This window comes from Pseudophryne corroboree, chromosome 1 (genome assembly GCF_028390025.1).
Source record: "Pseudophryne corroboree isolate aPseCor3 chromosome 1, aPseCor3.hap2, whole genome shotgun sequence".
Taxonomy (NCBI): Eukaryota; Metazoa; Chordata; class Amphibia; order Anura; family Myobatrachidae; genus Pseudophryne; species Pseudophryne corroboree.
The window spans coordinates 311,612,606-311,628,412 of NC_086444.1; positions in this window are offsets into that span (position 1 = coordinate 311,612,606).

Genomic DNA, 15,807 nt, shown 5'->3' on the forward strand with positions numbered 1-15,807 from the left:
GTACCATCCGGGAGCATGGTTAATACCGCGCTCCCACCCCTGTTGCCGGCCCCCCGCTTACAAGGGGGGTCGGAGACTAACTCACCACTGCTTCAGCTCTGTAAGGGGTCGGCGGCATGCTGCTGGGGTGAGAGGTTCCCCTGCTGTGCAGACCGATCAGCCCCTCTGGAGCGCAGTGTCCAGTCAGCGGAGTCAGTGGCTCAGACCCCCCCCCCCCCCCCCCCCCCCCTTAGTCCCACGCTGTAGGGAGGCTGTTGCCAGCAGCCTCCCTGTAAAATAAAAACAACTCTAAACTAAACTTTTCCAGGAAGCTCAGGAGAGCTCCCCTTGCTGTGACCGGCTCCTCCGGACACAATTTCTAAACGGAGTCTGGTAGGAGGGGCATAGAGAGAGGAGCCAGCCCACACTCTCAAACTCTTAAAGTGCCAATGGCTCCTGGTGGACCTGTCTATACCCCATGGTACTAATGTGGACCCCAGCATCCTCTAGGACGGTAGAGAGAAAAAAATAGGATTTTAACACCTACCGGTAAATCCTTTTCTCTTAGTCCGTAGAGGATGCTGGGGACACGTCAAGAACCATGCGGTATAGACGGGATCCGCAGGAGACATGGGCACTTTAAGACTTTAAAAGGGGTGTGAACTGGCTCCTCCCTCTATGCCCCTCCTCCAGACTCCAGTTATAGGAACTGTGTCCAGGGAGACGGATATTTCGAGGAAAAAGGATTTATTTTGATTTAAACTAAGGTGAGATACATACCAGCTCACACCTCAAACATGCCATACAACATGGCATTCAACCCAATGCATGCAACGGCATGAATAAAGACAGCAACAGGCTGACTATAACCGCAACACAACACGTGTGTAACCATAACCAATAACTGCAGATACAGTACGCACTGGGACGGGCGCACAGCATCCTCTACGGACTATGAGAAAAGGATTTACCAGTAGGTATTAAAATCCTATTTTCTCCTTACGTCCTAGAGGATGCTGAGGACACTTCAAGAACCATGGGGTTTATACCAAAGCTCAAGAACAGGCGGGAGAGTGCGGATGACTCTGCAGCACCGATTAACCAAACAAGAGGTCTTCCTTAGCCAGGGTATCAAACTTGTAAAACTTTGCAAAAGTGTTTGAACCCGACCAAGTAGCTGCTCGGCAAAGCTGTAATGCAGAGACCCCCCGAGCAGCCGCCCAGGATGAGCCCACCTTTCTGGTAGAATGGGCCTTCACCGATTTCGGTAACGGCAATCCAGCCGTAGAATGAGCTTGCCGAATCGTATTACAGATCCAGCGTGCAATAGTCTGCTTGGAAGCAGGAGCCCCAAGCTTGTTGGGATCATACAGGACAAACAGAATCTCCGTTTTCCTAATCTGAGCCGTTCTGGCTACATAAATTTTCAAAGCTCTGACCACATCTAGAGACTTCGATTCCTCAAAGGCATCAGTAGCCACTGGCACCACAATAGGTTGGTTCATGTGAAACGATGACACCACTTTAGGCAGAAATTGCTGACGAGTTCTCAACTCCGCTCTATCTTCATGGAAGATCAAATAGTTGCTCTTGTGAGACAAAGCCACCAATTCAGACACCCGCCTTGCAGAGGCCAAGGCCAACAGCATGATCACTTTCCAAGTGACGAATTTCAACTCTACCTTACGTAAAGGTTCAAACCAAAATGAGATTGCAGGAACCGCAACACCACGTTAAGATCCCATGGTGGCACCGGGGGCACAAAAGGGAGGTTGGATGTGCAGCACGCCTTTCACGAAAGTCTGAACTTCCAGAAGGGAAGCCCATTCTTTTTGAAAGAAAATTGACAAGGCCGAAATTTGTACTTTAATTGAGCCTAACTTTAGGCCCGCATCCACCCCTGCTTGCAGAAAATGGAGAAAACGGCCCAGCTGAAATTCTGCCGTAGGAGCTTTCTTGGATTCACACCAAGACACATATTTTCTCCAAATACGGTGATAATGTTTCATCGTTACCTCTTTTCTAGCCTGAAGCAGTGTGGGAATTACTTCACCGGGAATACCCTTTCAGGCTAGGATCCTGCGCTCAACCTCCAAGCCGTCAAACGAAGCCGCGGTAAGTCTTGGTACACGCACAGCCCCTGCTGTAACAGATCTTCTCGTAGAGGAAGAGGCCAGGGATCTCCTATGAGCAATTCCTGAAGATCTGGATACCAAGCCCTCCTTGGCCAGTCTGGAACAATGAGGATTGCCTGAACCCTTATTCTTCTTATGATCTATCACTTTTGGAATGAGTGGAATCGGAGGGAACACATTTACCGACTGAAACACCCATAGTGTCACTAGGGCTTCACTGCTATTGCTTGATGGTCCCTCGACCAGGAACAATATCTCGGAAGTTTCTTGTTGAGACGCCATCATGTCTATTTGAGGAATTCCTCAACGACTTGTCACTTCTGCAAAGACCTCTTGATGAAGACCCCACTCTCCTGGATGGAGATCGTGTCTGCTGAGGAAGTCTGCTTCCCAGTTGTCTACACCCGGAATGAAGACTGCTGACAGAGCGCTTACATGCCTTTCCGCCCAGCGGAAAACTTTTGTGGCTTCTGCCATTGCCGCTCTGCTCTTCGTTCCGCCCTGGCGGTTTACGTACGCCACTGCTGTTATGTTGTCCGACTGAATCAAGACGGGCAGATCGAGAAGATGTTCCGCTTGTAGAAGGCCGTTGTAAATGGCCCTTAACTCCAGAATGTTTATGTGTAGACAAGCTTCCTGGCTTGACCATTTTCCCTGGAAATTTTCCCCCTGTGTGACTGCACCCCAGCCTCGGAGACTAGCATCCGTGGTCACCAGGATCCAGTCCTGGATCCCGAATCTGTGTCCCTCTAGGACATGGGTCTTCAACCTGCGGCCCTCCAGCTGCTGTGAAACTACACATCCCAGCATGCACTGCCTCAGTTTTAGCATACCTTAATAGCAAAACTGTGGCAGGGCATGCTGGGATGTGTAGTTTCACAGCAGCTGGAGGGCCGCAGGTTGAAGACCCATGCTCTAGGAGGCGAGAGCTGTGCAGCCACCACAGGAGTGAGATTCTGGTTTTGGAGGACAGGATTATCTGTCGGTGCATGTGCAGATGGGATCCGGACCATATGTCCAACAGGTCCCACTGAAACACACTGGCATGGAATCTGCCAACCTGAATGGCCTCGTAGGCCGCCACCATCTTCCCTAGCAACCGAGTGCATTGATGAATTGACACTCTTGCTGGCTGCAGAGTCTGTTTGACCATGTTCTGAATTTCCAGAACCTTTTCCACTGGAAGAAAAACTCTCTAATTCAGTGTCCAGAATCATACCCAAGAACGACAGTCTTGTTGTCGGAACCAACTGTGATTTTGGCAAGTTTAGGAGCCAACCATGTTGTTGCAGAATTGTCAGGGAGAACGTCACGCTCTGCAGTAATTGCTCCTTCGACCTCGCTTTTATCAGGAGATCGTCCAAGTACGGGATAATTGTGACTCCTTGCTTGCGCAGGAGAACTATAATTTCCGCCACAACTTTGGTGAAAACCCTCGGAGCCATGGACAGACCAAACGGCAGCGTCTGAAATTGGTAATGACAATCCTAAACGGCAAACCTCAGGTAAGCCTAATGTGGAGGATATATGGGGACGTGTAAGTAGGCATCCTTTATGTCGACTGACACCATAAAATCCCCTTCCTCCAGACTGGAGATCACTGCTCGGAGAGACTCCATCTTGAATTTGAATTTTTTTAGATAGAAATTGAGGGATTTTAAAGTTCAGAATAGGTCTGACCAAGCCGTCCGGCTTCGGGACCACGAACAGGCTCGAATAAAAGCCTTCTCCCTGTTGTGACGGGGGCACCGTGACAATGACTTGATTTTGACATAGATTTTGTATAGCACCGCATACCACCTCCCTGTCCGGAAGAGAAACTGGTAAGGATGATTTGAAAAATCGTCGAGGAGGCACGTCTTGAAATTCCAGCTTGTACCTTTGGGACACTATTTCTAATACCCATGGGTCTAGGGTCGAACTAACCCAGAAATGACTGAAGAGTCGGGAGACGTGCCTCCACCAGTGCGGACTCCCGCAGAGGAGTTCCAGCGTCATGCAGTGGATTTGGTAGAAGCCGGAGAGGACTTCTGCTCTTGGGAACCTGCCACAGCCGGTGTCCTTTTTCCCTTTCCTCTTCCTCTAGAAGCAAGGAAGGAAGACCCTCGTCCTTTTTTGTATTTATTGGGCCGAAAGGACTGCATCTGATAGTGGTGCGTTTTCTTTTGTTGTGCAGGAACATAAGGTAAAAAGGATGACTTACCCACGGTAGCCGTAGAGACCAGGTCAGCGAGGCAGTCACCAAACAAGACAGAGACTCCATAGCCTTCTTAGAGTCAGCATCAGGATTCCATTGATGAATCCACAATTCTCTCCTAGCTGAGAGTGCCAGAGCATTAGCTCTTGATTCCAAAAGGCCAATGTCCCTCGCGGCTTCCTTAAGGTAGGCTGCAACATCCTTGATATGACCCAGAGTCAAAAGAATGTTATCCCTATCCAGGGTATCAAACTCAGATGACAAGTTATCTGCCCACTTTTCAATAGCGCTACTCACCCACACTGAAGCAACGGCAGGTCTGAGTAGTGTACCCGTAGGGACATAAATGGATTTCCATGTATTTTCTAGCTTACGATCCGCAGGTTCTTTTAGGGCTGCAGTGTCAGGAGACGGAAGCGCCACCTTTTTGGACAGCCGTGACAGAGCTTTGTCCACAGTGGGGGGTGACTCACACTTTTCCCTATCCCCAGAGGGGAACGGATATGCCACCGGAATTCTCTTGGGAATCTGAAACTTCTGGTCAGGATTTTCCCAAACCTTTTCAAAAAGTGCGTTCAGTTCATGAGGGGGAGGAAACGTTACCTCAGGTTTCTTTCCTTTAAACATACAGACACTTGCATCAGGAACAGCAGGGTCCTCCGTGATATATAACACGTCTTTTATCGCCCCAATCATGTACTGAATGCTTTTAGCCAGTTTTGGATTTAATCTGGCATCACTATAGTCAACACTGGAGTCAGAGTCCAGGTCGGTATCTGTATCTGCTATCTGGGTAAAAACGCTTTTGTGACCCCGAGGGGGTCTGAACTTGTGACAACACATCCTCCATGGATTTCTTCAATGCCTGGGTCTGAGACTCAGACTTATCCAATCTCTTATTTAATAGAGCCACATTCGCATCCAAAGCACTCAAAACATTTACCCAATCAGGCGTCGGCAGTGCCAACAGAGTCACTCCCACAGTCCTTTCTTTCCCTAATACAGTCTCCTCCTGGGAAGAGCACTCCGCCTCAGACATACCGACACCACAAACACACTGGGCATATAGGGGACAGACCCACAATAAAGCCTGCCAGAGAAACACAGAGGGAGTTTGCCATCTCACAACCCAGCGCCGATCCCGGTACTGAAACGTTTTATACAATGCCTTAGACCTGTTAGCGCTTTTATTATTAAAACAGCACCAAATTAACTGTGCCCCCCATTTTGCACCCTGTTACTTGTACAGCAGTGTAGGAGGACAGGACCAGCGTCACTGCAGCTCTGTGAAAGAAAATGGCGCTAATGAGAGCTGTGAGGGCTAAGCCACACCCCCTTAATGGCACGCTTCAGCCCTGCTATTTTTCAAATATTTATACTGGCGGAGGTTCAGATTCAGTGCCCAGGCACTATATACCACTTTTGCCAGTTACTTAAAACGAGTTTTATGGTAAGAACTTACCTTTGTTAAAACTCTTTCTGCGAGGTACACTGGGCTCCACAAGGAAAGACATTGGGGTGTAGAGTAGGATCTTGATCCGAGGCACCAACAGGCTGAAAAGCTTTGACTGTTCCCAGAATGTATAGCACTGCCTCCTCTATAACACCACCTCCCTGCACAGGAGCTCAGTTTTTAGTTTACCAGGCCAATGCAGTAGCAGGAAAAGAGATGACAACGGTTAGTAGCCACATACACCACACTCTCACGACAGGAGAAGTGTCAGCGGCTAATGCCATACCAACCCAAAGAAGCTAAGTGCGTCAGGGTGGACGCCTTGTGGAGCCCAGTGTACCTCGCAGAAAGAGATTTAACAAAGGTAAGTTCTTACCATAAAACTCGTTTTCTGCTGCGGGGTACACTGGGCTCCACAAGGATAGACATAGGGGATGTCCTAAAGCAGTTCCTTATGAGAGGGGACGCACTGTAGCGGGCACAAGAACCCGGCGTCCAAAGGAAGCGGCAGTATTAAAGGCATAGAACCTTATGAACGTGTTCACAGAGGACCACGTAGCCGCCTTGCACAATTGTTCAAAGGTCGCACCACGGCGGGCTGCCCAAGAAGGTCCAACAGACCGAGTAGAATGGGCCGTAATGTGAGCAGGAGCTGATAGACCAGCACTCACATAAGCAAGTGCAATCACCATTCTAATCCATCTGGCCAAAGTTTGCTTGTGAGAAAGGCCAGCCCCGTTTGTGAAATCCAAACAGCACAAAAAGAGAATCAGATTTCCTAATAGAAGAAGTTCTCTTCACATAGATACAGAGAGCCCATACCACATCCAAAGACCGCTCTTTGGGAGACAAGTAAGGAGAGACCAGGGCCGGAACCACAATCTCCTGGTTAAGGTGGAACGAAGAAACCACCTTAGGTAAATATCCGGGACGAGTCCTAAGAACCGCCCGGTCACGGTGAAATATCAGATATGGGGAACTACAAGACAAGGCACCCAAATCAGACACTCTTCTAGCTGAAGCTATAGCCAGCAGAAAATAAGATTTTACTTACCGATAAATCTATTTCTCGTAGTCCGTAGTGGATGCTGGGACTCCGTAAGGACCATGGGGAATAGCGGCTCCGCAGGAGACAGGGCACAAAATAAAAGCTTGAGATATCAGGTGGTGTGCACTGGCTCCTCCCCCTATGACCCTCCTCCAAGCCAGTTAGGATACTGTGCCCGGACGAGCGTACATAATAAGGAAGGATATTGAATCCCGGGTAAGACTCATACCAGCCACACCAATCACACCGTACAACTCGTGATCTGAACCCAGTTAACAGTATGATAAATTTAAAGGAGCCTCTGAAAAGATGGCTCAACAATAATAACCCAAATTTTTTGTAACAATAACTATATACAAGTATTGCAGACAATCCGCACTAGGGATGGGCGCCCAGCATCCACTACGGACTACGAGAAATAGATTTATCGGTAAGTAAAATCTTATTTTCTCTAACGTCCCAAGTGGATGCTGGGACTCCGTAAGGACCATGGGGATTATACCAAAGCTCCCAAACGGGCGGGAGAGTGCGGATGACTCTGCAGCACCGAATGAGAGAACTCCAGGTCCTCCTCAGCCAGGGTATCAAATTTGTAGAATTTAGCAAACGTGTTTGCCCCTGACCAAGTAGCTGCTCGGCAAAGTTGTAAAGCCGAGACCCCTCGGGCAGCCGCCCAAGATGAGCCCACTTTCCCTGTGGAATGGGCTTTTACTGATTTTGGCTGTGGCAATCCTGCCACGGAATGTGCAAGCTGAATTGTACTACAAATCCAACGAGCAATCGTCTGCTTTGAAGCAGGAGCACCCAGCTTGTTGGGTGCATACAGGATAAACAGCGAGTCAGTTTTCCTGACTCCAGCCGTCCTGGAAACATATATTTTCAAGGCCCTGACAACGTCCAGCAACTTAGAGTCCTCTAAGTCCCTAGTAGCCGCAGGTACCACAATAGGTTGGTTCATGTGAAATGCAGAAACCACCTTAGGTAGAAATTGAGGACGAGTCCTCAATTCCGCCCTGTCAGAATGAAAATTTAGGTAAGGGCTTTTACATGATAAAGCCGCCAATTCTGACACACGCCTAGCTGAAGCCAAGGCCAACAGCATCGACACCTTCCACGTGAGATATTTTAAATCTACCGTAGACAATGGTTCAAACCAGTGTGATTTTAGAAATCTCAACACAACATTGAGATCCCAAGGTGCCACTGGAGGCACAAAAGGAGGCTGTATGTGCAGCACCCCTTTCACAAATGTCTGAACTTCAGGTACTGAAGCCAGTTCTTTCTGGAAGAATATCGACAGGGCCGAAATTTGAACCTTAATGGACCCTAATTTTAGGCCCATAGACAGTCCTGTTTGCAGGAAATGCAAGAAACGACCCAGTTGAAATTCCTGTGTAGGGGCCTTCTTGGCCTCACACCACGCAACATATTTACGCCAAATGCGGTGATAATGTTTTGCGGTTACTTCCTCTCTGGCTTTTACCAGAGTAGGGATGACTTCTTCTGGAATGCCCTTGTCCTTCAGGATCCGGCGTTCAACCGCCATGCCGTCAAACGCAGCCGCGGTAAGTCTTGGAACAGACAGGGTCCCTGCTGGAGCAGGTCCTTTCTTAGAGGTAGAGGCCACGGTTCGTCCGTGAGCATCTCTTGAAGTTCCGGGTACCAAGACCTTCTTGGCCAATCCGGAACCACGAGTATAGTTCTTACTCCTCTCCTTCTTATGATTCTCAATACTTTCGGTATGAGGGGCAGAGGAGGGAATACATACACTGACTGGTACACCCACGGCGTTACCAGAGCGTCCACTGCTATTGCCTGAGGGTCCCTTGACCTGGCGCAATATCTGTCCAGTTTTTTGTTTAGACGTGACGCCATCATGTCCACCTTTGGTCTTCCCCAACAGTTTACAATTTGGTGGAAGACTTCTGGGTGAAGTCCCCACTCTCCCGGGTGAAGGTCGTGTCTGCTGAGGAAGTCTGCTTCCCAGTTGTCCACTCCCGGAATGAACACTGCTGACAGTGCTATCACATGATTTTCCGCCCAGCGAAGAATCCTTGCAGTTTCTGCCATTGCCCTCCTGCTTCTCGTGCCGCCCTGTCTGTTTATGTGGGCGACTGACGTGATGTTGTCCGACTGGATCAACACCGCCTGACCCTGAAGCAGAGGTTTTGCTTGAATTAAGGCATTGTAAATGGCCCTTAGTTCTAGAATGTTTATATGAAGAGATGTTTCCATGCTTGACCACAAGCCCTGGAAATTCCTTCCCTGTGTGACTGCTCCCCAGCCTCTCAGGCTGGCATCCGTGGTTACCAGGATCCAATCCTGAATGCCAAATCTGCAGCCCTCTAGTAGATGAGCCCTCTGAAGCCACCACAGGAGAGACACCCTTGTCCTTGGCGACAGGGTTATCCGTTGATGCATCTGAAGATGCGATCCGGACCATTTTCCCTGACTAGCTCGGATAACTCCCTGGCCTTCTCCTCCGGGAGAAACACCTTCTTCTGGACTGTGTCCAGAATCATTCCTAAGAACAGTAGACGTGTCGTTGGAATCAGCTGCGATTTTGGAATATTTAGAATCCATCCGTGCTGACTTAGCACTACCTGAGATAGTGCCACTCCGACTTCTAACTGTTCCTTGGTTCTTGCCCTTATCAGGAGATCGTCCAAGTAAGGGATAATTAAGATGCCTTTTCTTCGTAGAAGAATCATCATTTCGGCCATTACCTTGGTAAAGACCCGAGGCGCCGTGGACAATCCAAACGGCAGCGTCTGAAACGGATAATGACAGTTTTGTACTACAAACCTGAGGTACCCTTGGTGAGAAGGATATATTGGGACGTGGAGATAAGCATCCTTGATGTCCAGCGACACCATATAGTCCCCCTCTTCCAGGTTCGCTATCACCGCTCTGAGTGACTCCATCTTGAATTTGAACCTTTTTATGTAAGTGTTCAAAGATTTTAGATTTAATATTGGTCTCACCGAGCCGTCCGGCTTCGGTACCACAAATAGTGTGGAATAATACCCCTTCCCCTGTTGTAAGAGGGGTACCTTGATTATCACCTGCTGGGAGTACAGCTTGTGAATGGCTTCCAGAACTGCCTCCCTGTCGGAGGGAGACTTTGGTAAAGCAGACTTCAGGAACCGATGAGGAGGAAACGCCTCGAATTCCAGTTTGTACCCCTGTGATACTACCTGTAGAATCCAGGGATCCACTTGCGAGTGAGCCCACTGCGCGTTGAAATTCTTGAGACGGGCCCCCACCGTGTCCGAGTCTGCTTGTAAAGCCCCAGCGTCATGCTGAAGACTTGGCAGAAGCAGGGGAGGGCTTCTGCTCCTGGGAAGCGGCTGCATGGTGCTGCCTTTTTCCTCTTCCTCTGCCCTTGGGCAGAAAAGAGTGACCTTTTGCTCGCTTGTACTTATGGGAACGAAAGGACTGAGTTTGAAAAGACTGTCTTTTTTCTGTTGATGTGAAGTAACCTGGGGTAAAAAGGTGGATTTTCCAGCCGTTGCCGTGGCCACCAGGTCTGTTAGACCAGCCCCAAATAACTCCTCCCCCTTATACGGCAATACTTCCATGTGCCGTTTGGAATCTGCGTCCCCTGACCACTGTCTGGTCCATAATGCTCTTCTGGCAGAGATGGACATTGCGCTTACTCTTGATGCCAAGGTACAAATATCCCTCTGCGCATCACGCATATATAGCAATGCATCCTTTAAATGTTCTATAGTTAACAGAATATTGTCCCTATCCAGGGTATCAATATTCTCAGTCAGGGAATCCGCCCATGCGACTCCAGCACTGCACATCCAGGCTGATGCGATTGCTGGTCGCAGTATAACACCAGTATGTGTGTATATACTTTTCAGGATATTTTTCCAGCCTCCTATCAGCTGGTTCTTTGAGGGTGGCCGTATCAGGGGACGGTAACGCTACTTGTTTAGATAAACGTGTGAGCGCCTTATCTACCCTAGGGGGTGTTTCCCACCGTGCCCTAACCTCTGGCGGGAAAGGGTATAGTGCTAATAACTTATTAGAAATTAGCTGTTTTTTTATCGGGGGAAACCCACGCTTTATCACACACCTCATTTATTTCCTCAGACTCAGGAAAAACTATTGGCAGTTTTTTCACACCCCACATAATACCCGCCTTTGAGGTATTTGTAGTGTCAGAAAGGTTCAATGCCTCTTTCATTGCCGTGATCATGTAACGTGTGGCCCTACTGGACATTACGTTTGTCTCGTCACCGTCGACACTAGATTCAGTATCTGTATCTGGATCCGTGTCGACCCACTGAGGTAGCGGCCGTTTTAGGGCCCCTGAGGGTGTCTGAGACGCCTGAACAGGCACTAATTGATTTGCCGGCTTTCTCATGTCGTCAACAGTTTTTTGTAAATTGCTGACATTATCACTTAATTGCTTAAACACAATCATCCAGTCAGGTGTCGACTCCCTAGGGGGTGACATCACTAACACAGGCAACTGCTCCGCCTCCACCTCATTTTCCTCCTCATACATGTCGACACACGCGTACCGACACACAGCACACACACCGGGAATGCTCTGATAGAGGACAGGACCCCACTTAGCCCTTTGGAGAGACAGAGGGAGAGTCTGCCAGCACACACCCAGCGCTATATATATATATACAGGGATAACCTTATATAAGTGTTAATCCCCTATAGCTGCTGTTAATCTAGTTATTTGCTGCCAAAATGCCCCCCCTTCTCTTTTTTACCCTGAATCAGATGCAGTACTGCAGGGGAGAATCAGGGAGCCGTCCTTCCAGCGGAGCTGTGAGGGAATAATGGCGCCAGTGTGCTGAGGAGATAGGCCCCGCCCCTTCACGACGTCCTTAACTCCCGCTTTTTTGTGTAAAATGGCAGGGGAAAAAATACATCCATATAGCCCTGGAGCTATATGTGATGTATTCCTTTTGCCAGCTAAGGTATATGTGTGTTATATTGCGTCTCAGGGCGCTCCCCCCCAGCGCCCTGCACCCTCAGTGACCGGAGTGTGAAGTGTGCGGAGAGCAATGGCGCACAGCTGCGGTGCTGTGCGCTACCTTAGTCTTGAAGACAGGATGTCTTCTGCCGCCGCTTTCACCGGACCTTCGTCTCTTCTGGCTCTGTAAGGGGGACGGCGGCGCGGCTCCGGTGACCCATCCAGGCTGAACCTGTGATCGTCCCTCTGGAGCTAACGTCCAGTAGCCTAAGAAGCCCAATCCACTCTGCACTCAGGTGAGTTCGCTTCTTCTCCCCTTAGTCCCACGATGCAGTGAGCCTGTTGCCAGCAGGACTCACTGAAAATAAAAAAACCTAACTAAACTTTTATTCTAAGCAGCTCTGGAGAGCTACCTAGTTTGCACCCTTCTTGGCCGGGCACAAAAATCTAACTGGCTTGGAGGAGGGTCATAGGGGGAGGAGCCAGTGCACACCACCTGATATCTCAAGCTTTTATTTTGTGCCCTGTCTCCTGCGGAGCCGCTATTCCCCATGGTCCTTACGGAGTCCCAGCATCCACTTAGGACGTTAGAGAAACACCACCTTAAGGGAAAGCCACTTAAGATCAGCTGAACCAAGAGGTTCAAACGGAGACTCTTGTAATACCTCCAAAATCACCGACAAGTCCCAAGGAGCCACAGGCGGGACATAGGGAGGTTGGATACGCAACATACCCTGAGTAAAGGTATGCACATCAGGTAAGGTCGCAATTTTTCTTTGAAACCACACCGACAAGGCAGATATTTGAGCCTTGAGGGAGGCCAGACGCAGGCCTAAGTCCAGGCCCTGCTGAAGAAAAGCCAACAACTTGGCCATACTAAACTTGGAAGCGTCATAATCGTTAGATGCGCACCAAACAAAGTAAGAATGCCAGGCCCTATAGTAAATCCGAGCCGAAGCCGGTTTCCGGGCCCTTAAGACGGAAGCTTCAAGAGCCATGCAGTCAAACACAGCCGGGCTAGGTCCTGGTAGACACAGGGGCCCTGAACGAAGAGGTTTGGGCGTTGTGGAAGTAGAATTGGATGCTCTGACGATAGGCCCTGCAGGTCTGAGAACCAGTGCAGTCTGGGCCACGCTGGAGCTATGAGAAGCAGATTTCCTTTTTCTTGCTTGAACTTCCGAATTACCCTGGGCAGGAGTGACACCGGAGGGAACACGTACGGCAGCGGAAACCTCCACGGCATCGCCAGCGCATCCACGAATGCTGCTCGAGGATCGCTTGTCCTTGCTCCGGAGACCGGAACCTTGTGATTGTGTCGAGATGCCAGCAGATCCACGTCTGGAAGGCCCCACTTTTCCACTAGTAGTTGAAACACCTCTGGATGGAGGCCCCACTCGCCGGCATGTACGTCCTGACAACCGAGAAAGTCCGCTTCCCAATTCAGGACTCCCGGAATGAATATTGCCGGTAGATGGCGTTCCGCCCAATGTACAATCCGTGAGACTTCCCTCATTGCCAAGCGGCTTTGAGTGCCGCCTTGATGATTTATGTAAGCCACTGTGGTGGCGTTGTCAGACTGTACTTGAACAGGACGGTTCTGAATTAAATGCTGGGCCAGGTTCAACGCATTGAAGACCGCCCACAATTCCCGAATGGTTGATCGAGAGGAGAGATTCCTCCTTGGTCCACCGACCCTGAAGGGAGTGTTGCTCCAGCACTGCGCCCCAACCTCTTAGACTGGCATCTGTCGTCAACAGGACCCAGTTGCATATCCAGAATGTACGGCCCCTGCACAATTGTCGGTCCCGGAGCCACCATAGTAGTGACAGACGGATCTCTGGAGTCAATGAGATCATGCGACACCTGATCCGGTGAGGCAGGCCGTCCCACTTGGCTAGAATCAGCTTCTGGAGAGGGCAAGAATGGAATTGAGCATACTCCAACCCTGTCGAATGCTGACACCATGAGGCCCAGCACCTGCATCGCCGAATGTATCGACACTTGCGGACGAGAAAGGAAGCAACGAATCCTGTCCTGAAGCTTCAGGACTTTCTCCTGAGACAAGAACAACCTCTCGTTGTGAGTGTCCAATAGCGCTCCCAGGTGCACCATGCTCTGAGCAGGGACCAGGGAGGATTTCTTCCAGTTGATGAGCCACCCGTGGGCTTGTAGAAACTGGACAGTCATATCCAGATGACACAGGAGAAGTTCTGGGGAATTTGCCAGGATTAACAAGTTGTCCAGATACGGCAGTATCCTGACCCCTTGACGGCGGAGTACCACCGTCATTACCCCCATAACTTTGGTGAAGACTCGCAGAGCCATAGTTAAACCAAAAGGTAACGCCCAAAACTGGTAATGGAGGTTGCCAATCGCAAACCTCAGGTATTGCTGATGTGACGCTGCTATAGGAATATGCAGGTAAGCATCCTGTATGTCCAGGGAGACCATGTAGTCCCCAGGTTCCAAGGCCAGAACTATAGAACGAAGGGTTTCCATACGGAACATTGAAACCTTCACAAACCTGTTCAATGCCTTGGAGGTTGAGAATGGGCCGGGAGGACACATTCGGTTTCGGGACTAGAAACAGCGGAGAATAGTAACCCCGGCCCCTCTGCGCAAGAAGCACCTGTACTACGACTCCTGTATCCAGGAGGGTCTGTACCACCGAATGTAGAGTGTTTGCCTTTGGTCCGACGGGACGCCTGTCCTGCAAAATCGATGAGGGGGTCGGTTTTTGAAGGCTATGGCGTAACCTTGAGTAACGACTTCCCGTACCCAGGCATCTGAAGTGGTCTTCAACCACTCCTGGGTATACCCTAGAAGCCGGCCCCCCACCCTGGGATCCCCCAGGGGGAAGCCCGCCCCATCATGCGGCAGGCTTATCGGTCTTGGAAGCTGGCTGACAGGCCGCCCAGGCTCTTTTGGGCTTTGGCTTACCAGGTTTGGAAGTGCGGGCCTGCTTGTTATACACCTAACCTTTTGCTTTACCTGAAGGGCGAAAGGAAGTACCTTTAGCCTTCGAGACAGAAGCAGCGGTACTTGGCAGACAGGCGGTTTTGGCCGTAGCCAAATCAGCCACAATCTTATTTAAGTCCTCCCCAAACAGAATATCTTCCTTGAAAGGGAGTACCTCCAGGGTTTTTCTAGAGTCCAGATCCACAGACCAGGATCGCAGCCACAAAATCCAGCGAGCCAGGACTGATGTAGTAGAGGCCTTGGCTGCTAGGATACCGGCATCAGAAGCCGCCTCTTTAACTTAGCGAGAAGCTGTGACAATATATGACAAGCATTGTCTAGCATGGTCAGAAGAGATTTCAGCTTCTAACTCCAAGGCCCATGCTTCAATAGCCTCTGCAGCCATGTTGCTGCAATAGTGAGCCTCTGTGCAGCACCCGTGAAGGTGTAAATCGCTTTTAGACAACCCTCCACATGTTTATCCGTAGGCTCTTTTAGAGACGTGACGGTAGTGACAGGTAGAGCTGAGGAAACCACCATCCTAGCCACATGCGAGTCTACTGGAGGTGTTTCCCAATTTTTAGACAGCTCTGGCACGAGGGGATAGCGAGCCAGCATCTCCTTTTGAGGCACAAACTTCTTACCTGGGTTTTCCCAGGGTTCCTGACGTATATCCACTAGGTGGTCAGAGTGAGGTAAAACTTGTTTAACCACCTTCTGACGCTTGAACCTATCTGGTTTCTTAGGAGGGACGGATGGCTCGGGATCATCCGTAATCTGTAAAATCAACTTAATAGCCTCCAACAGATCAGGAACATCCACATGTGAGCCACCCTCCCCATCAGCAGTATCTGAATCAGAATCTGTGGGGTCAGTGTAAGTGCCATCTTCATCAGACGAAGTGTCAGTGACAGCAGTGGATTGTGAGGAGGTAAGAGCTCGCTTAGAGGACCCCTTGGACTTAGGCGAGCGAGGGTCAGACTTTTTAGTAGTCAGGGACTGGTTCAACTTCTTCAACTGAGCAGATAAATTGTCCGCCCACGGCGGATTAGCGGCAGGGACCACGTACGGTTGTACCGGCATAGGGGG